Source organism: Cervus canadensis, chromosome 29 (genome assembly GCF_019320065.1).
Source record: "Cervus canadensis isolate Bull #8, Minnesota chromosome 29, ASM1932006v1, whole genome shotgun sequence".
Classification (NCBI taxonomy): Eukaryota; Metazoa; Chordata; class Mammalia; order Artiodactyla; family Cervidae; genus Cervus; species Cervus canadensis.
In genome coordinates this window covers 28192112-28220028 of record NC_057414.1, presented here as the reverse complement: position 1 = coordinate 28220028, position 27917 = coordinate 28192112, and the positions used below count along the sequence as shown (strand labels likewise).

The 27917-nt window shown below is 44.9% G+C and overlaps 1 protein-coding gene and 1 non-coding gene across 3 annotated transcripts in view; both read left to right on the top strand.

The window, feature by feature from the left end:
* KIRREL3 (kirre like nephrin family adhesion molecule 3) overlaps positions 1-27917 on the top strand; it is a 598271-nt gene that overhangs the window by 116905 nt on the left and 453449 nt on the right. The window lies entirely within an intron of this gene.
* LOC122431497 lies at positions 13460-13594 on the top strand. Its single transcript, XR_006266521.1, has one exon. It is a non-coding gene; the product is annotated as a small nucleolar RNA SNORA70 (small nucleolar RNA).

The following is a 27917-nucleotide window of genomic DNA, read 5'->3' as shown; positions in this document are numbered from 1 at the left end:
TTCACTGGTTCCCTGGTTCTGTTTAGGGGATGAGTTCAGCAACAAATTAAGAAAAGTGTCCCCAATAAATGCTAATAAGCCCCAAGGGAAAACAAGGGCATCCCCATGCATACCAAATGCACTTATTAGCATCCTTGCTATTATGAAGAAAAGAGGAGTGACCTTGCAATCATTAGGAGCTTAAAATACTATGACTTAAGTTTAGGGGGACGCATATTACATGGTAAAACCTAATTAGTGTTCCCTTTGCTAATTGCTGCCTAGCACTGAGCTGGATAAAATAAATGCATGATAGATGTTTCAGGGCAGCAGACATGACCCCATCACCGTTTTTAAAGGAAGTGAAATTACAGGAGAAGCGCCATCTGAAAAGGTGTTTATCTGAATTGTTGTGAGTGGTGTAAGGGAAGTGGGGAAGCCTGGGCTGTGAGTGGATTTATTTGTCCCCTAAATGCTGAAATCTGCTTGGGAGAACACTGTTCTCCTCCTATAGTTCTCTGATGTGAAAGCGGGGGTGCCAGACAATAGAGAGAAATTACTGCAGCGCCAAAATTCCTCCCCTGCATGGAAACAGCTGTGCGGGGAGGGAGATGGTGAAAGTGTGTCTGGACAGGTGGTTAGAACACTCTGGGCAGTGGTCCAGCCCAGACCCAAGGCTGGGGTGTCAGGCTGCACCCGTGTGCCCAGAGGTGGGTTTGTCCCCTAGACAAGCTTGACTTGAGTCTCTCCAGTTTACACGGGAGACCTGATGGTTTCCTTCCACTCTCATGGGATATGAAGGGATTCACAGCCCCTCGGCCATCCTGCAGCCAATGTACCCACAGTGCCAGGGGCATAAAGCTGGGATCTGGGCTGCAGTCTCTACCCTGTTACTGCAGACATAACCATAAGAGCAGAAAGGGTTGAATCGTCAACCACACCTGCCCTCCCACACCACACACACATCCATACCACATATACACACACACACACACTTCAGTTCAGTTCAGTCACTCAGTTGTGTCTGACTCTTTGCGACCTCATGGACTGCAGCACGCCAGGCTTCCCTGTTCATCACCAACTCCCAGAGCTTGCTCAAACTCATGTCCATTGGGTCGGTGATGCCATCCAACCATCTCATCCTCTGTTGTCCCCTTTTCCTCCTGCCTTCAATCTTTCCCAGCATCAGGGTCTTTTCCAGTGAGTCAGTTCTTCGCATCAGTGGCCAAAGTATTGGAGTTTCAGCTTCAGCATCAGTCCTTCCAATGAATATTCAGGACTGATTTCCTTTAGATTGACTGGTTTGATATCCTTGCAGTCCAAAGGACTCTTAAGAGTCTTCTCCAACACCACAGTTCAAAAGCATGAATTCTTTGGCGCTTAGCATTCTTTATAGTCCAACTCTCACACCCATACATGACTGCTGGAAAAACCATAGCTTTGACTAGACAGACCTTTGTTGGCAAAATAATGTCTTTGCTTTTTAATATGCTGTCTAGGTTGGTCATAGCTTTTCTTCCAAGGAGCAGGCATCTTTTAATTTCATGTCTGCAGTCACCATCTGCAGTGATTTTGGAGCCCCCCAAAATAAAGTCTGTCACTCTTTCCATTGTTTTCCCATCTATTTGCCATGAAGTGATGGGATCAGATGCCATGATCTTAGTTTTCTGAATGTTGAACTTTAAGCCAACTTTTTGACCCTCCTCTTTCACTTTCATCAAGAGGCTCTTTAGTTCTTCTTCACTTTCTGCCATAAGGGTGGTGTCATCTGCATATCTGAGGTTATTGATATTTCTCCCGGCAATCTTGATTCTAGCTTGTGCTTCATCCATCCTGGCATTTTGCGTGATATACTCTGCATAGAAGTTAAATAGCAGGGTGACAATATACAGCCTTGATGTACTCCTTTCCTGATTTGGAACCAGTCTGTTGTTCCATGTCCAGTTCTAACTTTTGCTTCTTGACCTGCATACAGATTCCTCAGGAGGCAGGTAAGGTGGTCTAGTATTCCCATCTCTTGAAGAGTTTTCCAGTTTATTGTGATCCACACACAATTATACACACACACATACATACATACATTTATACACATGCTTATACACACACATACAGACACACACACACTTATACACACATACATGTAATTACACACACATATACATATTTTTACAATTATACACACATGTATTCATACACACACTTATACAGACACATTTATACATTCATATACACAGACACACACAATTATACATACACTCACATGCACTTACCCATACACTCACATGCACTTATACACTCATACACACATACAGCCTTGCCTTGCCTCCAGCTATGTTCAGCATTCATAATAAGGTTGTGAAAAGGGAAATCATTTTCTCAGCATTGGCATCTTTTTTCCTCCTTAAGGATAAGTGATGGCTGATTTTCCAAGGAAAAAAGTCTGCCATGTGCCTCTCTCAGGGCCCCTCCGGAGTGCATCCTAAATGGTACAGATTAAAATCAAGTCATAAATGTTACAGCCAGAAGCACTTGTGAAGATAGTTTAGTGCTTTGTTTTCCTAGTAGGTTCTGAGGAGCGCTGGGGTGCCCCGAGGTCCCTCAGCTTCTGCTGGGGCGGCTGGTAGGAGGGGGCCCAAGAGAAACAGAGCCAGCAGGGACCTCGTACCACCAGGGAAGCCCCTCTCAGCTGTTGTAAATAGTGAGCATGCATGTCAGATTTCATTTGAAGAAAAAAGCGCTTCCATTGCTTAAAAAGAAAAAAAAGAAAAGAAAAATGGTTGGAAATCGCCAAGACCATTGAAGACAAGGGAGGCTCTGTGAATTCCCTCGGGCTGTGTCTGATGCTGGTAGGGTCAGGACTAGCATCCAGGCCTCCAGGTCAGAGATCTGTCTCTAGGTCGGTGTGGGAGGACAGTGAAGAGGGCCAGCCACTCCCAGGGGTGGTGAGGACTGTGGATATAACAGGTGACTCCCTAAATAACATCAATCCCAGCCTCACTTTCACAGACACTCTTAGGTGGTCTTAGATTCCTTTCCCTGAGCCAGATTTCCCAAGGATCATGCTCCTCTTTCAGGCATAACGGGGACCTCACAAGTGGGGGAGAGGGTTGGCTTCCACCCACCCCTGCAGCTGCCCCAGCATCACCTCCCACCCCCTGCCATGGCTCTAGGGTCAGCAGGTTATAACCCAGCTGGTCAGGGCTGGATTTGGAAACTCAACTGCCTCTGTGTGGTTTCTGACGTCTGCGCATTTGCCTCGATTGTTAACCCACGTGGCTTCTCAGGGATCAACTCCTACCATTTGCCACCTGGCACATTAGTGCCAGCAAGACAGACCAGTAGCAGAGAAGTGCCTACATCTGTAGCCCAGGAACCCCTCCATCCAGGGGTGGTGGGACCTGTGGAAGGCAGCAGGGTTTCATAGCTGTTTCACCTGCCTCCTCCTCCTCATCGTCCTTCTTCCCAGCTCCCCTGTCCTTTCCAAGCACTGAAGATTTAGAAAAAAAACAACAGAGCTGCTGATAATTAAAATTAAATCTCTGTTCCACCAATGTCTGAAACTCTGGGAAGTCATTATCAGAGTCAGACAGTGATATTTTGATATCCTGGAATCTTTTTGATATAAGGAATCAAGTTCTAAGGCAGGAGGAGATAGAGTGCCATGCTATTTCCTAATCAGCCTTTATAATTTGCGGTATCTTGGGACGCTTCTCAGATGTTTCCACTGTGGCTTATGTACACTTCAAACCCGTGTGCCATTAAATGCAGAAGCTGGGTACTGAATTAATGAAGGAAGCTTCAAAAACCCACCTCTTTGGCAAGCTGAAGATCTGAGGGCGAACTCAAAGAGTGTGATGGGGCTTTGAAAACTGCTAAGCACAAACAATAAACCTCATTACATAAAGTCAGTAGAGTGGGCACAGGAGTGGGATAAGGGGAGTGGGAGCAGAAGGGGTGAGACTCAGCCTGAGAAGTGGCTCAGTCAGGGGGCTGGGGTTGGAGTGAAAAGGACTGCATTTGGGAAAATCATGTGATCTCACTAGAAGTCATGCTGAGGAAAGTAGACAGGAGGAGGATGGGAGAATCCAGGGCATAGGCAGGCCACTGCGGGGACAGTGATGGGGCAGCCTTCCAGCTTGAGGATGCTGTGGGCGAGAGGAGGTCCGAGTTTAACAGTGGGATTGCCGGCTCCTGTCTCACTCACCCTAGCAGCTTCAGGAATGTCTAGAGAGGGCAGAGCTTTTGCAAAGGGTGTGTAAAGGAAGAGAGCAGCTGATGGAGTCCACTCAGATGTCTAAATGTAGTCTCCAAAGGTTTTTGAGCTCCTGTCAAACAGAAGCTTAGCTGGATATCTAAAACGGATAGTCAACAAGGACCCACTATACAGCACAGGGGACTCTGCTCAATGTCGTGTGGCAGCCTGGATGGGAAGGAAGTTTCGGGGAGAATGTGTATGTATGGCTGGGCTTCCCAAGCAGGTCAAGAACCCATCTGCCAACACATGAGATGCAAGTTCGGTCCCTGAGTCAGGAAGATCCTCTGGAGAAAGGCATGGCAAGCCACTCCAGTATTCTTGCCTGGAGAATCCCATGACAGAGGAGCCTGGCAGACTATAGTCCATGGGGTCACAAAGTGACTTAGCACGCATATGTATTGCTAAGTCCCTTCACTGTCCATCTGAAGCTATCACAACATTGTTAATAAGCTATACCCCCAATACAAAATAAAAAGTTTGGGGAAAAAAGAAGCAGCTGAGCTGGGACTTCCGAAACTCTCAAAGCACCTTTATGCCCAGTCAGGGAGTAGGAAGCTTAAGGAGTCGATCGCTATTCAACGGGAGAGTTCTTCAAGAGATTCCCTTGAAAACTGGCCAGCATTTTGGACGATCAGAGTGCCAGACCAGTGGGGGCAGTTTTCAGAAGTAGCTTGGGGCCACCAGGTAATATGTGGAGACATTTCATTAGGACACAGCAGGAGCGTGAAGAACCGCTCAGCCTTGGGTCCCAAACCTCTCCCTCTAGACCCTCCTATAGGAAAGCTGAGGCCACTGAGACAGTGCAAACCCTTTCTGGGCCATCGCTGCTAGCCACGGTGGTCCAGCATAGGTACCAGGCTCCCTGAGGGTCCAGGTGGGAGGCCAGATCTCTCGTGAAGCTGCTGAGCATCACAGAGCATCCCCCTCCATTGCCAGCCCTCTCCCTTTAATAATTATATCTTCATTTTAATTCGAGAATTTAACTACAGAGATTACACTGACCCTTTCCCCTAGAATGAAAGGACAGAGGATCCTCTACCAGATAGTTATTTGTGATTGTGGCTGGGGGTTTATTTAAACTAATTTTATTATTCATGACACTGACAATTTATGCAGTGAATGCAATTATAGGCTATGATTGGCTGCCACCACTAAGGGCGAAAAGTGCCACTTCCCTGAATGTGCAAGAAAGAGAGGCAGAGAATATTAGAAAAATAATCAGTCACAGAAATATTTTTTATGAAGTGTTCCCCCCAAACCTTCATTGAAAAAAAAAAAGCTAATTTAATTTCCCAAACACCCTGCAAAAGATATCTAATTATCCACTGCTAAATTGCTCTCATAATTTTTTTCCAAAGTTCTCCATTGTTTATGCCTCTGTGAGTTCTCCTTGTCTGCAAGCAAAGAATCTGTCATCTTGATGCACAGGTCTCAATAAGACCTCCTCTCTATGATGCTTCCTGACGCTGTGGTCTGTGAATCTCTGATACATTTGTCCATTTAATCAGGAGATATCTGAGGAACAGACGTGAATTGTTATCATCTATAGTTGGAGCAGAAGTAGAGGGAATTGCCCTTCTTTTCCCTTTTTTTTTTTTTTTTCTTTTTCTGAGAGGCACCATTGAAACATTTGTTTGGACATCAAATCAAGACCAATTGTGGTGCATCCAGAGTGGAATACACCTTGGCAGTGGAAGGAAGTGAGCTAGTGATACATGCAGCAATGTTAGATGAATCTCAAAATAGTTATGCTAAGTGAAAGGAGCCCAGCAAAAAAGAGTTCTTAGTATGTGATTCCATTTATATAAAGTACTAGAAAAAGCCAACTCATTTTTAGATACAGAGAACAGATCACGTAATTCCTTGAAGGGTGGAGGCAGGCAAAAAGGAGAGATTACAAGGGCGCATGAGAAGACTCTGGAGGCAGCGATGGCAGTGTTCTTTCTCTTGATTGTAGTGGTGACTTCACAGGTGAATACATATCAGAACTGATCAAATGGACACTTTATATATGTGCAGTTTATTGTATGCTGACGTTACCTCCATAAACCTGTTACAATAGACACACACCCCTTAGTGTGTGTGGAACAGTCCTGACTCCAGCATTTACTAAGTATGTGACTTTTACCTCTGCAGATGGTGGTTTACTCATCTGTAAAAGGGGGATGCTAAGGTCTTCTCTGCCTACCCCATAGGGCATTATGAACATCAGCATGACAGCACAAGAATCCAGGTGTATTTGTACTGATAACTTCACAAATTGGACTTCCGCAACCTCAATCCCTAGAGAGGTAAAGAGGGTCAATGCTACTGTCCCAGAACCTAGCACGTAGTCAGCACTCCATCTTTTTTAATTGAAATGATGGTCCTTGGTGTTTAACTCTTAGGAAACCTCCATTGGGGTCTTCCCTGGCGACACCCTGGTAAAGAATCCACCTGCCAATGCAGGAGATGTGGGTTCAGTCCCTGGGTTGGGAAGATCCCCTGGAGAAGGAAATGGCTTACCCACTCCAGTGTTCTTGCCTGGAGAATCCCATGGAGAGAGGAGCCTGGTGGGCTATATAGCCCATGGGGTCGAAGAGTCAGACACAACTAACAACTGAACAACAGACCTCCATTGGCATCACAGAGTCTAATTATTATCTATTCACTGAATTTCTGATAGGGACTTATAGAATTCTGAAATAGCACATCTTAGCCTGGAAGGGCATCAGGAGAGCCTTGGACCACATCCTAGCTTCAGATAGATAGGATGTAAAGACATCTAGTACCTGCTTCATGGCTTGGCCTTTATAAAGGATGCTTGATGGAGGGGAAAGTGGTGACCAAGATGAAATTCCTAGAACCTTTGATGAGCTCTCCTATGTTGTTCCCTAGTATAGGAATTGATCCATAGAGAGCCTGGTGAGAATCTGGCAAGAGCTCTTTACATTCACAGCACAGCAAAGTGGAGCTGAGGTGGGGAGGCTCCCTCACTTCAAAGGCTCTTGCAAGCCCAGGAGAGCTCTGAATTGTAAATTGTCTGATGTCGGCCTCTGCGGCTGTTGTGTAGATGAGCGTCCCAAACTCTCAGAATTTTCTCCCTAGCTTCCCGGCAATCAGCGCAGCCCACTTGATCACTCATCCGCCTCACTCCAGCCTGTACTAAACATTTGTTTATGTCACCCTTTGCAGCTCTCACAGTATTTTCACATAATTATCACATTTAGTCTTCACCTTGGTTGTGTGGGATATATCAGACGGATCCTGCTATGTTCCCTGTCTGTGGCTAGAGGAATTGACGCCCGTATCAGTGAAGACTCACCTAAGGATCCCTCACTGAACAGAGTGGAGAGAAGAACCAGTTCTCTGCCTTCTAACATCATTCCCCATACTCTGTCTACTCACGCCCTTCCCAGGAAGATGGTTGATAACCTCACCTCTGTTTAACTGATTCTGAAGGCCACGTTTTATGCCAATTTCTGCTTTTCAGGTGTGTTGGAGAGAAGTCATGTGACCTACATAATAAGCTCACACAGTGGCCGAGTGGAGATCAGATCCTGGCAAATGCAGCCTCCTTTCCACTGTACTCATTTCACCTCCAGCACAGGCAGACCTTGTTTTGTTGCATTTTGCAGATAACTGCATTTTTTTTTTACAGGTTGAAGGTTTGTTGTGGCAACCCTGCATCAAGCCACTCTGTCAGCACCCTTTTCCCCCCCAGCATTTGCTCACTTCATGCCTCTGTGTCACATTTTGCTAATTCTCGAGATACGTCAAACTTTCTACCAAGAAAAAGATGATGAATCACTGAAGACTCAGATGATGGTTAGCATTTTAAGCAATAAAGCATTTTTTAATTGGGCTTCCCTGGTGGCTCAGTGGTAGAGAATCTGCCTACCAATCCCTGGATTGGGAAAATCCCCTGGAGAGGGAAATGGCAACCCACTCCAGTATTTTTGCCTGGGAAATCCCATGGACAGAGGAGCCTGGTGGGCTACAGTCCATGGGGTCGCAAAAGAATCAGACATGACTTAGTGACTAAATGACAGCAAATTTTTTAATTAAAGTATGTAAGTTTTTAGACATAAGGCTATTGCACACTTAATACACTATGATATAATATAAACTGGGAAACCAAAAACTTGTGTGACTGTCTCTATTGCGATGTTTGCTTCATTGCAGGACTCTGGAGCCTCTAGACCCCCAATGCCTCCAAGGTATGAAGTTCATCTCAAACTTTTGAGATGTGTGTGTCTTTCCATTGCCTTTACATTCCTGACCAGGTTGGAGGAAACTTGGGAGTGGTAGGGGGTGTTGGGGAAGAGAGGTGGAGAGATGAATACCAATCAGTGGACCAGCCCAGATCCTGCCTCTCCCATTCCATCCCTGCAGTGATGGGTGGGTTGCAGAATAACACACCTCACCGCTTGCTGAGGGAAGAGTGGTGACCCTTTTGACTTCATGAATTTGGAAGAAGAACAGCACGGAAGCTAAATTTGAACAGAGAGGAGAATCCTCCCTGGAAAGCACGCTGACCGTGACCATAATCAGTAATGCTCTGTCCTCCTTAGCCTCCAATCCCCCAAGCACCTCCCGCCCTTCCATCGGCAAAGACATGCTTGTCTTTTTGTCTTAGAGTGATGAGGGCATGCTTGCTCTAATATTCATGGGCTGCATTCAGAACAGAACCCAGGCAATTAGGGGTTTTGGAAAGTCAGACTCAGATGTTTCAGATGACATGATACCTCCGCTATTCAGAGGCCACTGTTTCCAAATAACCTTCTGTAATCTTGTGCCCTGTTCGCCTTGCCTGGGTCCCTACATGCTTCTGGCCACTGTCTCTCTCTGCCCCTCCCAAGGTCTTCTGGGAGCCTAGTCATGGGGAAGCAGCAGAAGTGGGGCAGGGAGAATGATCTCTAACTCCTGTGTTCACCTTAGGTTTTGACTTTCCGGAGCTCACCTGGAACCATTATCCTCTTTTGTGAATGTTGAAGGTATCTTTTTCCCCCCGAGGAGACATTTTTGAAACAGATCACCATTGGAATGTGAATTTTCCTGTCAAGGGTGGGACAGAATAAAGAATATGGCCATTATTCTCCACTCATAAACGAAGCCTCCCTCCAGCTGTTATTCAAAAGACAGCGTAAGCCCTCCTAGCACCGGGTCACCCTGCAGACTGGCGCTTCCCCAGTCGAGGCCCGGCCCCAGCATTCAGGACCAGGCTGGAGGCTGATGGCAGAGCTCAGCTCTCGAGCCCAACCATTCAATAATGCTCTAATTAACTACCACAAACTTCAGAGGACCCACTAACTATAATTGAGAGATCAATGGAGGCTGCATGGAGTTAGATGTGCATACTAATTACTGAATTAGCCAACACCTGTTTTGGAACTTCCTGCTGAAACATGGCTGTGTTTTCAGGCAGAAGACCTTTAAGTGTAAGAAAAAAGTTTGTCTTTAGTGAGAAAAATGAGACCCACTTCTTGTCTGGTGAATAAGACCATTTCGTTGGCAATGTGTAGTTGATAAAGCCAGGCAATGTAGATGAAGCGGTACATGGAGTACTCTGAAGGGAAGACAGGGATGTTTAGAATGGATATTAATCAGGATATTGATGTCAGGGAGCGAGACATGCTGGGATCTGGGTGTTTCATGGCTGCTCCCGGACCACATTTCTGCATCTTCTGCATCTAGGATGCATCACCTATTTTGTGCTAGGAATAGGTCAGACCCACTTAGCATCTTCTTTAGGACGAGGAAGAGCAGGACGGGGACAAAATACGTCCAAGGACAGTGTAGAGAAAAAGGTGTAAGAGTCAGGCCCCAAGCTAGAGGACAGCACAGGCTGAGGGAGGACAGAACACAGAACCCAGGTGACAAGCAGCCTGTACGTGGGAAGGAAAGAAATTATTTCTTAATCCCATTCCTCATTTTTATTGATTAGCTTCAATAACCTGCAATCAGTGGATTCAAATGGGCGAAATCATACTTACCCTGTGAGCCTTGTAATTTTTAAGATAAAATATTTGTTGCCAAATAGAAAAGTGGAACCTATTTTTTTTTTAAATCCCAGATATGCTAGGATGAGCACAACAGGATGTGCCCAAGGCATCCAATGTGAGATGAGCCAGCTCGCAGCCCTCGGCTCTGTGCTCCAGCTAATTGATCCAGTCTTAATTCAGCAAAGAAGGGACTCCCAGTTACTATGAAAGAATTACCTGCAAGAAAATAATAAGGCAGATTCACTATTGCTGGCTTTTTCTCCACTGGGAGAAGGATGTGTGATGATGCTAACAATATCGGTGTTGGCAATGATGGTGATGATGCACACGATCATTGACACTCACACACAATCTAAACAAAACAAGACCTAAGGGCTTCTGAGATTCTAGCGTGATCTGTCCTTACACACTGTCTTTTCTCTTTTTAAAAATATTTATTTATTTATAATTTATTTGGCTGTGACAGGTCTCGGTTGTGGTACGCAGGAGCTTCATTGCATCACACAAGGTCTTTCACTGTTGTGCATGGACTGTCTAGTTGTGGTGCATGTGGGATCTTAGTTCCCCAACTAGGGATTGAACCCACAATCCCTGAATGGCAAGGTGGATTCTCAACCACTGGACCACCAGGGAAGTCCCATTATGCTGTCCTTTCTAGGAAATTCAATACATTTGATAAGAACCTTTCTGAAAATTTCTAAGAATATCCGTTTGGGAAACACGCTATTTTTTTCATGCTTCCATCCTTTCTCTGGGAGGCTATTCTGAGAATGAAGGCTGCGTGGGTACTGCAGATGCCACCACACGGAGACTCCTTATGTTTCCCACCGTCTTCAGGGATCCAGGTAACCTTGAACGTGGATCTTCTCAGACTTGACACACCTCTGCATTTGGCATCTTTCTCACTGCTAAAGTGTCAAAACGAAGGGACGCTTGTCCAAGATGGAAGGATACAGTACCCACGCTCATCTCTTAGCATCAGATTCCTCTCCCATCTTCAAAGCTTTAACAGCCTTGGAAATAACCCTATTTCTACTACTACCCTATCTGAATGGAGGATTTCTGTATTGACACTAAGTCCAGAGAAGGGTTTCTATGTGAAAACAGTATACTAGCCTCTTAACCTTTTGCCCCCTTCACCCAACATTTATTCACAGAGGTTTGGGTTAAATGATCAACTCTGGGTGCTATTAAACCACGCAGAATGTGGCTTGTCTGATTTGGAGAAATCTCACTGCCAAGCAACCACTGGCTGTGTGTCTCCTGTTGACTGACTGCCCCATGTATGTTAAAATCTCCTTGTTGTGCTTTTGTAGCTGAGCTTTTCCACTTCATTAGCCTCTGAGGAGAGGTGACATCATTGCTTTTGAGCTCCACCCCCCCCCCAACCTTGACAAACCTCCTTGTCTCATTTCTCTAAGGATAGGCCTCAAAATCTGTCATCTAGCTGATCAATTAACGAGTTTCCTGGGTCATGATCCTTGCGTGCTGGATCATTTGTTACTTTCCCTCCTGGAGCCCTGGGCTGTCCTTGGGGATGGGAGCTGTAGCAGTCTTGTGCACATGTCTATCTCCCACCAGCCCAACCTTCCCCAGGACCGTCTGAACACATCATCCCTGCATCCTGACAGCCTGGCTTTGGAGACTTTCATGTGCCTCTGTGCTTGGACTTGGAGTCCACTTTGTAAACTTCTCACACTCATGTACTAGGAGATCCCTGAAGCTTCAGTTATCTTTGTGGCAATATAAAGAGAGATTTGTTGGGACTTCCCTGGTAAGTCAGACTCCATACTCCAAATGCAGGGGGTTCGGATTTGATCCCCGGTGACAGAACTAGATCCCACATGCCCCAACTGAGGGTTCACATGCTACAACTAAGATCTGGTTTAGCCAAATAAATATTTTTTTAAAAAAAGAAAAAGAGATTTGTCCAGTAACGTGGTCTCTGGTCTATTGATTGGCACTTTCTAAAAGAGTGTTTCTCCGGAGGGTGTGGAGAAAAGGGAACCCTCTTACACTGTTGGTGGGAATGCAAACTAGTACAGCCGCTATGGAGAACAGTGTGGAGATTTCTTAAAAAACTGGAAATAGAACTGCCATATGACCCAGCAATCCCACTTCTGGGCATACACACTGAGGAAACCAGATCTGAAAGAGACACATGTACCCTAATGTTCATCGCAGCACTGTTTATAATAGCCAGGACATGGAAGCAACCTAGATGCCCATCAGCAGATGAATGGACAAGGAAGCTGTGGTACATATACACCATGGAATATTACTCAGCCATTAAAAAGAGTTTATTTGAATCAGTTCTAATGAGATGGATGAAACTGGAGCCCATTATACAGAGTGAAGTAAGCCAGAAAGATAAAGACCATTACAGTATATTAACGCATATATATGGAATTTAGAAAGATGGTAATGATAACCCTATATGCAAAACAGAAAAAGAGACACAGATGTACAAAACAGACTTTTGGACTCTGTGGGAGAAGGCGAGGGTGGGATGTTTCCAGAGAACAGCATCGAAACATGTATATTATCTATAGTGAAACAGATCACCAGGCAGGCTGGGTGCATGAGACAAGTGCTCGGGCCTGGTGCACTGGGAAGACCCAGAGGGATTGGGTAGAGAGGGAGGTGGGAGGGGGGATCGGGATGGGGAATACATGTAAATCCATGGCTGATTCATGTCAATGTATGACAAAACCCACTACAATATTGTAAAGTAATTAGCCTCCAACTAATAAAAATAAATGAAAAAAAAAATTTTAAAAAAAGACAACAAATAACTAGGATGTTGTGTGAAGGGAACCCTTGTGCACTGTTGGTGGGATTATACATTATTACAACTACTACTACTGGAAAACAGTATTGTGGTTTCTCAAAAAAATTAAAAATAGAACTGTCATACCAAAAAAAAAAAAAAAAAGAGTGTTTCTCCGATAATAGTCTAGAGCTGCGTGCATGCTAAGTCTCTTCAGTCATATCTGACTCTTTGTGACCCCATGGACTGTAGCCCACCAGGCTCCTCTGTCCATGGGATTCACCAGGCAAGAATACTGGGGTGGGATGCCCTCCTCCAGAGGATCTTCCCGATCCGGGGATCGAACCCCTGTCTCTTATGTCTCCTGCATCGGCAGGCTGATTCTTTACCACTGGCGCCACCTGGAAAGCCCAATCCAGAACTACTTCCAACAAAATCATCCACAGAGATTGTTTAAAATGCAAATTCCCTTTGCAGTCAATTAAGCCGACTGTGCTCTTTTCCCCATGGGGGCCCAGTGTGCAATGGCTGCAGACAGCAGCCTCCTTGGTAGTGTATGCAACCTGTTGCCTGTACAGGTAGCCCTAAGGGACCTTGGAGACAACTCTTGCTAGTGACCATTCATGACTGGCCTGCTGTTTCTCAATCTAGACTCCAGACAGGTATGCGCGGTGCCTTTGGAAAGCCCCAGGGCACAGTGGCCAGGGTCCACATTGGCCAGGTCATAATGTCCATCCACACCAAGCTGCAGAACAAGGAGCATGTGATTGAAGCCCTCCTCCAGGCCAAGTTCAAGTTCCCTGGCTGTCAGAAGATCCACATCTCCAAGAAGTGGGGATTTACCAAGTTCAATGCGGATGAATTTGAGAACATGGTGGCAGAAAAGCGACTCATCCCGGACGGCTGTGGGGTCAAATACATCCCTAATCGTGGTCCCCTGGACAAATGGCGGGCCCTGCACTCATGAGCATCAGCCCTGTTCCCTCCTTAATCACGCTCACCAATAAATGCTATTTCCTGTCCAAAAAAAAAAAAATAAAATAAAATAAAATAAAATGCAAATTCCCAGTGACCGCCTCCACATTACTGAACAGGCTTTCTGGGAGTGGAGCCCAGGACTTTAACAAGCTTTACAAGGGAGTCTTATATATGCTGAGAACCAAGCAGTACTGGAGAACTTTTGAAAAAAAATTATTGGGAAAAAAAATGATTGGAGTATAGTTGCTTTACAATGTTGCGCTGGTTTCTACTGTACAGAAGTGAATCAGCCATCTGTACTCATATCTCGCCCTTTTTTGGATTTCATCCCCACTTAGGTCGCCACAGAGCATTGAGTAGAATCCCCTGTGTATCCAGTAGGTTCTCATTGTTGTTTAGTTGCTCAGTCATGTCTGACCCTCTGAGACCCCATGGACTGTAGCCCACCAGGCTCCTCTGTCCATGGCACTTTCCAGGCAAGAATACTGGAGTGGATTGCCATTTCCTTCTCCAGGGGATCTTCTCAACCCAGGGGTTGAACCCAAGTCTCCTGGATTGGCAGGTGGATTCTTTACCACTGAGCTGCCAGGGAAGTCCAGGTTGTCAATAGTTATCTTGTTAATACATAATATCAATAGAGTATATATGTCAATCCTAGTATCCCAGTTCAACCCATCCTTGCCTTTCACCCTTGGAATCTATACGTTTGTTCTCAATGTCTGTGTCTTTGTTTCTGCTTTAATAAGATCATGTATATTAATTTTTTCAGATTCCATATATATGGGTTAATATACAGTATTTGTTTTTAGAGAAGTTTTAAAATTAATTTATTTATTTTAATTAGAGGTTAATTACTTTACAATATTGTGGTGGTTTTTGCCATACATTCACATGAATCAGCCATGGGTATACATGTGTCCCCATCCTGAACCCCTCTCCAAGCTCCCTCCCCATCCCATCCCTCAGGGTTTTCCCAGTGCACGGGCTTTGAGTGCCCTGTTTCATGCATCGAACTTGGACTGGTGATCTATTTCACATATGGTAATATACATGTTTCAGTGACTTGCGAGAAAATGTTTTTAAACTTGTAGACCTGAACAATTGTTTGTTCATCTCTACATACCTGATGCTTCATAGGATATAAGGTCAACATATGTCATGAGGATCACTGAGGTCGTGTGTGCCATCCCCAAGGAGATTACACATCCTCCTCTTTAATATTTGTAGAGGGAGGGAGCTCACAGCTTCAACAGACTTCCACTGAAGCTGCTCTAGTGATCAGAAAGTCCTTTGTACTGCTTCAAAACCTCCGTCTTCTCCGCTCAGTTGCAGCTTTGACTCTGAATAAATATATAACGGCCCTTCTTTTACACGGCATGCTTTCTAATATGTGTGCTCAACTGCTCCAGTCGTGTCCAACTCTTTGCTACCCTATGGACTGTAGCCTGCCAGGTTCTTCCGTCCATCAGATTCTCCAGGCAAGGATACTGGAGTGGATTGCCATTGCCCTCCTGCCAGGCAATGGCAATGGGTTGCCATTGCCTTCTTCCTGACCCAGGGGTTGAACCCACATCTCCTGTGTCTCCTGCATTGCAGGAGGGTTCTGTACCACTGAGCTACCCGGAAGGCCCATATACTTTCTATTATTGGATCATAAATTCAAGTTAACAAGTATTTCAAGGCATCCTTTACAAATCCATAAGCCAACTTGTGTTCGGCTCTGGAGTTCCAAACCTGAGTTGGGTCCTCATGCTTACCCATGAGATTTCCATTGTGTTATACGGTGTTAAGAAAATTTTGTAGGGATGTGAATGCTCAAAGAGGTATATGGGTGTGCTAAGGGGACAGCAATGAATTCTTCGCCACAGAAATACCCTTCTTGAAGCTTGAAGAGTGTTAGATTTTCTTCCAGGGGTGGAAATGAGTAAAGACCATGCCAAGGTGCCAGCATAGGTAGCATCATGGAGATTGTGATGGTGACCATGCACTTAGGAACGTGCAGAGTCGTGTGTGCATAGAGAACGGGGCAGCAGAGCTGCAGGGGAGGGAGGTGGCAGGAAGCGACAGGAGAAGCCCTTGATGGGAACAGGTCTCCAAGGGCTTTAAATGCTGTGCTGTTTGGAGAGACCTCTCACCACCCTGGTGACCTGGGTTGCCTTCCCACATTGCCTTGTTTTCCCCTTAACTGCTGCAGGCTTCTCCATGATTGTTTCCAACACTTTCTGTTTCTCTTGTCTCCTCCTCAGCTGCCGAGAAGTGAGGCCCCAGACTCAGTATCTGACTCATCCCTGTTTGGAAGAAAAGAACAAAATAAAGTAACAAACCCTAAAGACTTTGGCTTAAACAAGAGGAGATATATTACTTTTAACTAAAATGACACTTGATCTAATGGGGAGCCATATATGCTGAGTTGGGGTGTTAGTAGATGGGGCTCAGTGGGCAGACCTTCCAGGTCTCTCAAAATTCTCACTTCCTGTCTCTCCTGCATAATCATCCAACTCCCAACAGATCATATGCAGAGGGGTGATGGACCCTGCAGCACGGACCCCGAACCTAGGGTCTCCATAGGTTTCTTTGTTTGAGTGACTTTTAAAGTTTCTGTAACACTGGAAACCTGCCACTCAAAATGCATCCATTAGTTCAGGCATGTGATAGGAAATTTTCCATCACTCAGGGAGTCACGGAAGGGGGTGCATAATCCGCTATTCACTGCACTGGAGGCAGCCAAGAACGTCCAGGATGGCTTTGTCATTGCAACATTTGTTGGCATCACCAGAAAGCATGAAAAATAATGGAACTAAGAACAAGTATTGTTTATCAACACATATGTATGCAATCTAGAAAGATGGTACAGGCGAGCCTATGTGCAGGGCAGCAATGGAGACACAGGCATAGAGAACAGACGTGTACATAGTGAGGGAAGGAGCAGGTGGGATGAATTGAGAGAGTAGCGTGGAAACAAGCGTAATACTATATGTAAAATAGATAGTCAGTAGAAATTTGCTGTGTGATGCAGGGAGCTCAAACCTGACAACCTAGAGGGTGAGATGGGTTGGGAGATGGGAGGGAAGTTCAAGAAGGAGGGGACATATGTATACCTATAGCTGATTATTATTGAGGTATGGCAGAAACCAACACCGTATTGTAAAGCAATTATCCTCCAATTAAAAAAAATTAAAGAAATGTAAGCAGTAAAAAGAGATTGCTGGCACGCAGAGAGTTTAGGGCCTTCGTTTCTGCCTGCATCCTTCAGTGTCTCTTTCCCCTGGTTACAATCACGCACACACACACAGGCCAGGGTGGACAAGCTGGCCCAGCATTTTGTAACAGCAAAATGCAAATACACAGGTATGATTTGTATGCTGAATTCAGCTGACCAGGGAAGTGAGCGATGCTATAACTATGGGGTTAGATTTATGCCCACCAGACTGCCCCACAGTGCATTAGCAGGATGAAATTCAAAAATGCCCCCTACTGAACCGGAGGCCTGCAGTTCCTGATCTCAAGGAGACGAAGGTGATGCGTGCACCTGCTCCTACTTTAACAAGTGGCTGGCAATTTTTAGATACATTTGAAAGGATCCTTCAGTGAATAGTGTTCTCAGAGAATGTCAAGAGCACATGCGTCAGGGCGAGCACGAAGTTTCCAGGACTAGAGTGCTCATTTCCCAGATGTTCCAGAGTACAAAGAAATGCTACGGAATATGACCTTATCAGGGGCCGATTTAGCATCTGCCCCCACCCACCCTTGCACCCTAGGAAAGTTCCTGAGGGGATCTTCCATGCTCCAAGCACTGCTTACTTAGCTCACCCTAGTTTTAGTTCAAAGTAATACATCCAGGCCTTCACAGACGTTTTGACACTTGTTTTTCAAAACCAGGCACCTTTTCTTTTTTAAATTGCATGAAGACCTTTAAGGAAAACCAGCTCAGCCAACTGCTGAGACTGGTCCTAGCCTAGGACCTTCTATCACAGGGACCATGACCAAGGAAAACAGAGTAGGGCTGGTTCAGAACCAGGCTCCTTGGCCAGGAAGCCAGGTCTGAATTGGGGGTGCGTCATGCTAGCCTGTTCATGGGCTCTGCAGCCCTTTGACAAGGGCACTGATCTGGAAGAGCTCAGAGAAAAGTAATGGGATCGGCTGCCACCTGAGTGCGGCCCCATTAGCAGAACATGAGAAGCAAGAGGCAGCCGCACATGGAATTCCGCCGTTTATGCCACTTGGACCCATTCCGGCTAATCAAAGCTACACTCCCATTAGGTCCATTACACTGACACTGTGATTGGTGGAGGAGCAAAGGACTTGTCAGCCGGGTGAGTGTTGCCTGTCACTCTGCTCTCAAGCTGCCTGCCTATTTGCGATTTTATTTTCAGATGTGATTGACAGCTGGATGGCTCTGACATTCTCGGCGCAAACATACAGCCTGTTATTATGCTTGCATTAACATTTTGATAAACACACGGTGCAGCGTTGGAAAAGTAATTACATGTCATCACTTCAGTGCTTCATCAAAGAAAAGTTTACTGTGTAATTGCTCTGTGATTTACCTAGGTAGAATGTGTTACATTCCACAAAGGCTCTCTCTATTTAATAGTTTACATTTACTCTTTAAAATACACAAGATCCCTTCCCAGGGGCTTCCTTGGTCTAAAATAAACTTGGCAATATAATTTAGCTTTCCATAAATACACTTAGATATTACTGTGGAGTACTTTTACATAATAGTTATTTAATGCCAAGTGTAAATATGCAACACATTATATTGGCTGAGCTATCAAAAGAAAGAACTTTTTGACGATGAGGAAAAAATAGGATATTGTTACCTTGGTTTCTGCATTAAGAAAAGGGCCTTTTGCTCTTATATTTATATCCATGCTTTTCACAATGACATCTAATTTTACAATAAAGTGACTTGAGCTGAAGCGCCGAGCAGTAGAATCTAAAATATTGGTTCTTGTTAGCGTTTAAAGAGCTCTTCTGATGTGGCGCTGAAAGAGGTATGTTCTGGAGGAAAGCATAAATGATTGCAGGGTACTTGGAAACTGGAGATGAAGGGACAGTTTGACTGATGTTCACTCAGTGGGATCTGTCTGAACAGCTGGAAATTCGGGGAGCAAAAGGTGGGAGGGGGAAGGAATGGGTTGAACCACATAGTTGTCAAAAGCCTCCAACGGAATCTCAAAAGGTAAATTGCATTTATGGCTGATACGGGTAGGGCACTTTGATTGGCATGTGCTTTTAATTATTGAGGGGCAAATCCTTATAGCTGCAGCCAAGATCAAATAGGTAAAACTTTTCTAGGATGCTCAGTGATCATGTGGACGTCTAGATTAGCCTGCATTCAAGTAAAGGATAGGTGCAGAGACAGGACGAAGAGGAGAGGGTGGGCTGGATGACCTTTAGCTTCCTACTTGAGGGGTCTCCTTGGGCATGATGCTTCCTGATAAATACCGCAGCTTCCTCCTTGAACAGCTGAGATGGAGAGTGGGGGCAATGGTCTTTTCTGAGATGGGTCAGCCTCTCAGTAAAGGACGTGGTGCCGTAGGTCTCTGGAGAAAGATACTTCTGGGTCATGAGATCAGCTGAGTCCTTGATGTGACCTTTATCATGAATCTAAGTGGTCTCTTTGCTGGATTATTCTCTCGATGACCCACCTGGGCCTGTGCTGTGCTGTGCATAGTTGCACGGTCATGTCCGACGTTTTGCAACCCCACGGACTGTAGCTGCCAGGCTCCTCTATCCATGGGATTCTCCAGGCAAGAATACTGGAGTGGGATGCCTTCCTCCAGAGGATCTTCCAAACCCAGGGATCAAACCCAGGTCCCCTGCATTGCAGGCAGAGATTCTTTACCATCTCAGGCACCAAGGAAACCCAAGAATACTGGAGTGGGTAGCCTATCCCTTCTCCAAGAGAACTTCCTGACCCAGGAATCTAACCGGGGTCTCCTGCTGTACCGATGTTAAATGAATGAACCACAAAATTCTAGGTGAAATCCAAAAGCTTTTGATTCTCTGGCTGTTATCCTTTTTGGGATCACTCATGGCTGCATGGTAAGAGGTTTAACAGTGATCGAGCCGGGAAGAAATGGAAAAGATTGCAGCCTGATCTTGAAAAGGAAGGTGGGAAACTGGCATTCAGACAAAGATGAAGAGGAGCAGTGAAAAGATCAGAAGCGGGTGAGGGCCATGGTCTTGATCAGAAGGGCCTATAGACATCCCAACAGCATGACATCTATTCAGCTGGGTCTTAAAAGCAACCGCAACTGTATCAGCTGCTTCTCCAGTGCAGCTGGCAGCCACAAAAAAGAAACGGTTAAAACACGCATTTCCAGATGTGTATAACGGTTCAATAATTCCACATTAGTGTATATTAATCCTCTCTGGAAATTGGCATTAACTCGGCTTTAGCACCAGTCTAAATAAACACGTCAGCTCTTTGAGCAGGGGCTTCTTTGCATAACAGCTGCATGGAGCATCTGCATCCTGGTTATAGGTTCCCTCTACATTACCTCTGGAATGAGCTCCACTTTCCCACTTTACATTTAGCCGGACTCAGAATACTGTCTCTTTGGCTGTCACTGATGAGAAAAAAGATGCCATTGTAATTGCCAGTTGGCCTGCAGAGTAATGCCCTGTAATTGACAAAGATTGCTTAGCTGCAAGAAAGAAAGATACGCTGATTAAGAGACATCATCTTCAATATTGTATTTAACCCTCACTCTTTTCCCCCTTTACTTTTCACCTGAGCCCTGAAAAGGATGTCTCGCCTTCTTTGCTGTGCTGTTTTACTCTTTATGGGAGAAAAAAAGAAGTGCAGTGAGGTCCACAGGGAACACTTGGTCCCTGGAGAGTAATTTCACTGAGTTGGGAGACTTAAAAGCTTTAATATGGTTATATGCTGAACTATCCAAAAACAGAATTTGTTCCCCATCACATTTAACGCACCCTTTGACCTGCCAATCCCACGGTGGCCAAGGCTTATTCCATTTTTCATCCATGCCTCAAACTACTAGGTCAGATCTTTAGATCTTCATTATTCTTGGAGGGCTGTTTGTGTGTGTGTGCATGTGTGTGTGCCTTTGCTCCTGAATTCAGGGTTGTGTTGCATTTTTCCTTGAGAATCACATTGACTTTTTTTTTTCGGAGAGCTTTAAAAAATTGCACTGTTAGAAAAAAATATATATGGGTTAAAATGCATTTTTCATGTCCTTTCATGCTTTATTGATTTTTTCTCTCGTTTTTCTTACAAAAGAAAGTTTTAATGCAGTTTTTGGGGAAAAAAAAACAGTCAGCAATTGCTCCCTCCCCAGAAATTAAAATACTGGACACCTTGCTTAAGAAATCAGCAGCATATATATCTATATCAGCATCTGTATATAATAGGGGTGGGAGGTGGTGAAACCCCATTAGTCACCCGTAACACAGCTCTTCCCGAGACACACTATTTTAATAGCTACAGGGGCCTTTTAATTCTCTACAGTTTCTAACTCTGCAGTAAAGTTTAAATGTCCTTCGGGGAGTTTTTGATGTACCTATGGGATATTGAATCTGAAGATAGAATAATTGTATCTAAAAACGAACACTACCAAGAGAATATGTATCTATCCTTCTATCTCTCATCCACATACATACCTCTCTCTCCCACTGTGAATGGTAGGTCATGTGTGGGAGTGCCAAAGCCCTGAGTTAGGGGTCAAGGGTATCCAGGTTTTCATCTCAACTCTAAGACTCTGGATGAGTTATCTTGCCTCTTTGAGTCATCTGTAAAATAAGCAACTTGGGTTATATCTCTAAGGAGAAATCTAGCCCTGACACTGCAACTGTTTAGCACCTGTTATATTAATATTCTGCCTTTTCATGCATAAAAAACGTGCATGGTGAGTGCACGGTGGCTGCTATGACATTCTGCTGCGTGTCACTGCCTTTGTGTTCTGGCGTTTCCGTCACTGCTGTGTTTCTGTGGGCCATCTTGAGCCCAGAGATATTGTCACAACAATGCGACCACTCACTCCCTGTTCAAAGTTGTTGTTGTTCAGTTGCTAAGTCATGTCTGACTCTCTGCCACCCCATGAACTGCAGCATGCCAGGCTTCTCTGTCCATCACTATCTCCCTGAGTTTGCTCAAACGCATGTCCATTGAGTCAGCGATGCCATCCAACCATCTCATCCTCTGTCGCCCCCGTCTCCTCTTGCTCTCAATCTTTCCCAGCATCACTGGCACATTCATGAGTTCTTCTAGCCAAATAAGTTGATAAGTGGAGATGCCTTTCCATATAAATCAAGTCAGAAGTGCTTTCCTCTAAATCAGTTGATGCTGGAATTGTTTTAGCTCCCAGTATAATTTACTTTGTTTTCCTGGGGTAGACCCCATGTGCATTAGGTATGTCTAGGGAGTCTATGCTTCACCCACAACTTCACTCACCAGTGAAGCAGAGCAATGTTTTCCACTGTAGGATCACAGATCCTAACTATAAACTGGTTTGGTTTTTACAGATCAAATAATTTACTTTCCTGGCCCATTTACAGACCAAAGCCTTTCCATTCAGACTCACATTGCGCTTGAATGTGCAGAAGCCACAGGAATATTTGGAAAATACATTCATCCTTGGTGTCAACAGGGGATTAGCTCCAGAACCCTCTGCAGATACCAAACTCCATGGATGCTCAAATCCCTTATATAAAACGGTGAAGGTGTTTGCATATGGGCTTCCCTAGTGGCCCAGTGGAGAAGAATCCACCTGCAATTCAGGAGACACAGATTCTATCCCTAGGTTGGAAAGAATCCCTGAAGAAAGAAATGGCAACCCACTCCAATATTCTTGCCTGGGAAATCCCATGGACAGAGGAGCCTAGTGGGCTACAGTCCATGGGGCCACAAAGAGTTAGTCATGACTTAGCAACTAAACAGAAGCAGCAGTATTTGCATATAATTTGCACATATCCTCCCATATACTTTAAAATCATCTTCAGATTACTTGTAATACCAAATTCAAGTTTTGCTTTATTATGACCTTCCAGAATTTTTTTTTTTTTTAACATTTTCAGTCTGTGGTTTGTTGACTCCATGGATGCAGAATCCGCAGATATGGAGGGCTGTATATGTGTATATGAAATCCAGCTTTCATATTTGAGCCCAGTTCCAGGTGTCATTCAGCTCTTGGCTGGTCATTCCAGAAAAAAATAAAACTCTTGCCCCCAGTGGGTCCACACTGCTTCCTATCAGCTAAGAAGCATACAGTGCTTTTTCTCAATCCATGGTCTCCTAAAGCGCTGGACAGCTGCTCGACCTCCCCCTTCCTGTTCGAACATCTGCCAAGCCTCCTATCTTCCTGGCAAGGGGTCCCCAGCCTTGCCTTGGCCAAGCGCCACAACCAATTTTTATGTTTATGCAAACTCAAGGAGCCTCCCGCCCCCTTTCTTATCTGTTCTTCCTTCTCCTTCGTCCTCATTAATACAACTCTTTTCATCATTTCAGGGATAGTCTGTCTTAAAGTGTTCTGTCATCTCTTGTAAGGGTTATCAATTATGAAATATTTTGGCTTAATGATAAAGTCATTCTTTTTTCCCATTCATTAAAAACTACTTACTGAGTATGTACTGCGACCAAGCCCTGTGATAGATGGCAGAGGTGCAGTAATAACAGCACGATGGATTCTGTGCAAACTGATCAGCTATGTGCTTCTTTTTCTCTGAGTGTGATAGGCGATCCAACTATCCAGATGATCCCAAGCTTCTCTGTCCCACACAAACACCCCTTCTCCACGTCTTTCTCTTCTCTGGACTAGGGCTCCTCAACCTCTGGCAGACTCGAATGCCTGATGATCTGAGGTGGAGCTGATGTAATAAAAATAGAAATGAGTGAAGTCGCTCAGTCGTGTCCGACTCTTTGTGACCCCGTGAACTATAGCCCACCAGGCTCCTCCGTCCATGGGATTCTCTAGGCAAGAATACTGGCGTGGGTGGCCATTGCCTTCTCCAGGGGATCTTCCTGACCCAGGGATCGAACCCAGGTCTCCCGCATTGCAGGCAGACACTTTAACCTCTGAGCCACCAGAGAAGCCCCAATAATAGAAATAAAGTGCACAATAAATGTAATGAGCTTCAATCATCCTGAAACTATCACCGCCGCGCACCCCCCACCTTAGTCCGTGGAAAAATTGTCTTCCATGAAACCAGTCCTGGTGCCAAAAAGACGGGGAACTGCTATCTCTAGACAATGCCTTTAGCCTAAGAAATTGATCTAATAAGCCTGTACACAGCAGGTGCCTTTCTGCAGGCAAGCAGCAGCAACTCCTGGTCAGGAAAGAGAACTTCTAATGCTGATTCTGGACAGAAAAGACCCCAGCCTGGTCTCCGTGGTCTGTTTAGCCAGCGGTATTCATGCCAGAAAGTTCTGAAGGATAGATAGAGGGATAGACTTTGAAGTGACTATTTCCAACACGAGGTCACCTGGTGCGCCCCTCCCATCACCAAAGTCATGCCTGGCCATGCTGCGCTTGCTGTCTCCAGGGAAGCAGAGATTTAATTTCACTTTCACCTCTAAGCCTTTGCCTGCTTTCTAACATCTTATATAGGGACATGTCCTCCCATGAGATGCCATGTTTTCTCTCAAAGTCTTCATCTCATTAATGATCATGCTGTTACTCTGTTTTCCCTGTACTGTTCTATAGATCATTTTTATTATGTAGATACAAACCCTTTGATATTATAATTGTGAAGTACATTTGATGAAGACAAATGCGAAGAGCGTAATGAGAATGGATTGCCAATAAAAGTTGAAAAACAATGAACCAGTTTTAAAAGCAAACCCTTATCCAGAGGACTGTCACTCTGAATGCTCTGTAGAAACGCCTTGGATGGAAAAAGCTTATTTTTAGTCTAATGTTGATAAAGGTTTGACTTTGGTAGCATCTTAATTATCTGATAAAAGCCAGAACCCTGTGCCTTGCTCACCTCTAATGTCTAATGCCTTCTACTGGCATTAAAATTATTGCCACGGCTCCAGAGAGAGAAACAAGAGATAGCAGCATTGGATTTCTGAGATGTGAATTAGAGTTTAAGGAGTCACTTGGTTTTGCTTAAACAAATTACAAAAATAATGGGTTGCCCTTAAAAGGTCTGTTGCGGGTATTGTTATCCTTCACTTGTGACACGCTGGCAGTACCATTTCCAGTATTGTGTTTTCCGATAGTCACGAGAGGAGAACCGTGATTTCTGGGGATCTCATCTGTACTTTGGTCACTTTGCCTCTGATTCTGAAGGGCAGAGAAAAGAGGTTCAGGGTCATACCTGGAGGTGTGCAGAAGAATGTATCAGTTGACTGGTTGAGGCTAGATTGATTGACAGGTGGATGTAAAATCAGAAATTCTGAATTCACAGAGGGCTGGGAAAGTATAGAATAGGGCTACACATTGCAGTGGCGTCCCTTAGATCATGGCTGCCCAACCTCTAGGATCTAATGCCCGGTGATCTGAGGTGGAGCTGATGAAATGATAATAGAAATAATGTGCACAGTAAATGTAATGCACTTGAATCATCTCAAAACCATCCCCTCCACCATTCTTGCAAAACATTGTCTTCCGTGAAACCGGTCCCTAGGGCCAAAAAAGTTGGGGACCGCTGCCCTAGAGGCCAGTGTGAATAGTGTCCCTAGTATGCAGGAAATAAGGGCAGACACAGACCTCCACCGGGTCAGGGTCAGTCATACCACAGGAGAGTGTGACGCAGACTGACCCGTGAGCTGGGTGACCTTTCCAGGTCACTTGCTGTCTCTGGACCTCCCCGTCTGTGCTGCGAAATGAGCAGACTGAGCTGTGTGTTCTCTGAGGTTGCTGTGCCTTTAATATTTCATGAGCCTCTGGAGGCTGGAAGTACCAGCTATGAGTCCACACAGAGCCAAACGGGAAGCTGAATTCCGAAAATGCCCCCTCTCGAAGAGGGAACGTGCCCATGGAAGTATTTGAGCAAACATTTTGTAGGGTTGACCCAATTCTCATGTTAAGGAAATAATGCCCAGGTCCATATGGCTAATTCCTTCCCAAACTGTTTGTTTGCCATCATGCAGACCTACCCTGAAAATAAAGCGTCTAGGCGAATTTCAGAACCCAAATGGAGCAGAATGCAAATGAGCAAGATAATGGCAAAAAGTACATTTACTTTGAAAATTCTTTCGGGTGCAGTCATCAGCAGCAGAGACACTGGGATGTTGGTTTTTAAACGATGCTGCTTTGTGATTCGAGCATGTAATTTTTACCTGGGATAAGAGATGACGCAGTTTATTGAGTGCCTTCCCCAACTGCTTTTTTTTTTTTTTTTTTTTTGAGCTTTGGCAAGCACCTAGCCCTCCTCACAAGCACAGCTGGAGATGGGAGATACAGGATATCCTGTTGTGTTGCAAAGGAAAGGACCATTGACCCGACTGTAAATCATGACCTAGACCCTCGGAGGTTAGGAGGGTTCTTGAAGACTGTGTAGCTACTTCATCCCCAAGTCCTATCTGTCTGATGTCACCTGGGAATAAGAAAACAATAATGACATCAAGGCCAGACTGTTGCTTTTGAGTCATGGTTGGGGCAGGTACTTTGTATTATTACCTTGGCACTTGAAGAATACCCAGCACAGTGAGATGCGAAACTGTGCACATTATTGGGTTGATTCTGATGGTGCAGACCACCAGGCTGCAGAGACAGAATTCCTTAGGAGAATTTTTTGGGGAGGAGGGAGTGTGAGAGATGATCTGGGTGTCCCAATATGTGGCCCTGATGATTGGATTAACTGTCTAATTTCCTATCATGACATCCTTACCGTGGTCCCCAACATTTTCAGCACCTGGGACTGGTTTTGCTGAAGACAATTTTTCCACAGACCAGGGGTGGGGGGGGGATGGTTTCAGGATGATTAAAACACATTACATTTATTGTGCATGCTCAGTTGCTAAGTCCTGTCTGACTCTTGGCAACCCCATGGACTGTAGCCTGCCAGTTTCCTCTGTCCAAGGGATTTCTCAGGCAAAAATACTGGAGTGGGTTGCCATTGCCTCCTCCAGGGGATCTTCCTGACCCAGGGATCAAACCCGTGTCTTGTGCATTGGCAGGCAGGTTCTTTACCACTGAGCCACCAGGGAAGCCCATTTATTGTGCACTTTATTTTTAATCTGATGCTGCCTCTGCCCTGACAGGAGGTACCTGTCCACAGCCTAGAGGTCAGGTACCCCTGCTTTAATACTGGGTAAACAGTTACTGCTTCTTTGCTTGAAAAAGCATCTGTCTAGCACACAAGTAGTGGAGATGGGCCAGACAGTGCTAGGATTCCTCCTGTCTGGGAGGTGGCTGGTCCCTGAGTCCACGAACATGTCCCAAAGGCCTTTATGCTGGGTATGAGTCACTCCTCTCCTTAGCTTTTAGAGTGATGAAAAATAATTTTCCAGGGGCCAGTAATTATGTAAAAATTGCTTTTGCTTTAAACAAGAATTATGCTTGAACCTTTTGAGCCAGAAGAAAAATGTACAGAGGGAATCATTAATTTTTGAATAAAAACACTTTCCCGTAGCCAACAAGGGAGGGAAATGTGAAATTGGTGTTTTCTCCAAACAGCTCAGCACCACTCCCTGATCTGTTTGCTTGATCTATTACCCAGTCACCTGCAAAGTTGAATGTCTTGTTTGGCCTGCATCTGACTTTTATTCTTTTCCTTCTACCTATTTTGTAAAGACTTTGTTATATGCATACTTCAGACTTCATTTGCATCGCATTAAAGTAAAACATTTTAAATTTCTTCACAGCAGAAGTAAATCTGACAGGCTTTATGAAGCTATTACACCTGCAGGTATTTTATACTTTTAAAATACATTCTTGTCAAGCTATCTTAATTATATTATTATATGTACTTTTGAACTTGTATCCGCTATTCCATGATATATTACACTTTTGACAGAGCCGTCCAAAAAAGCTAC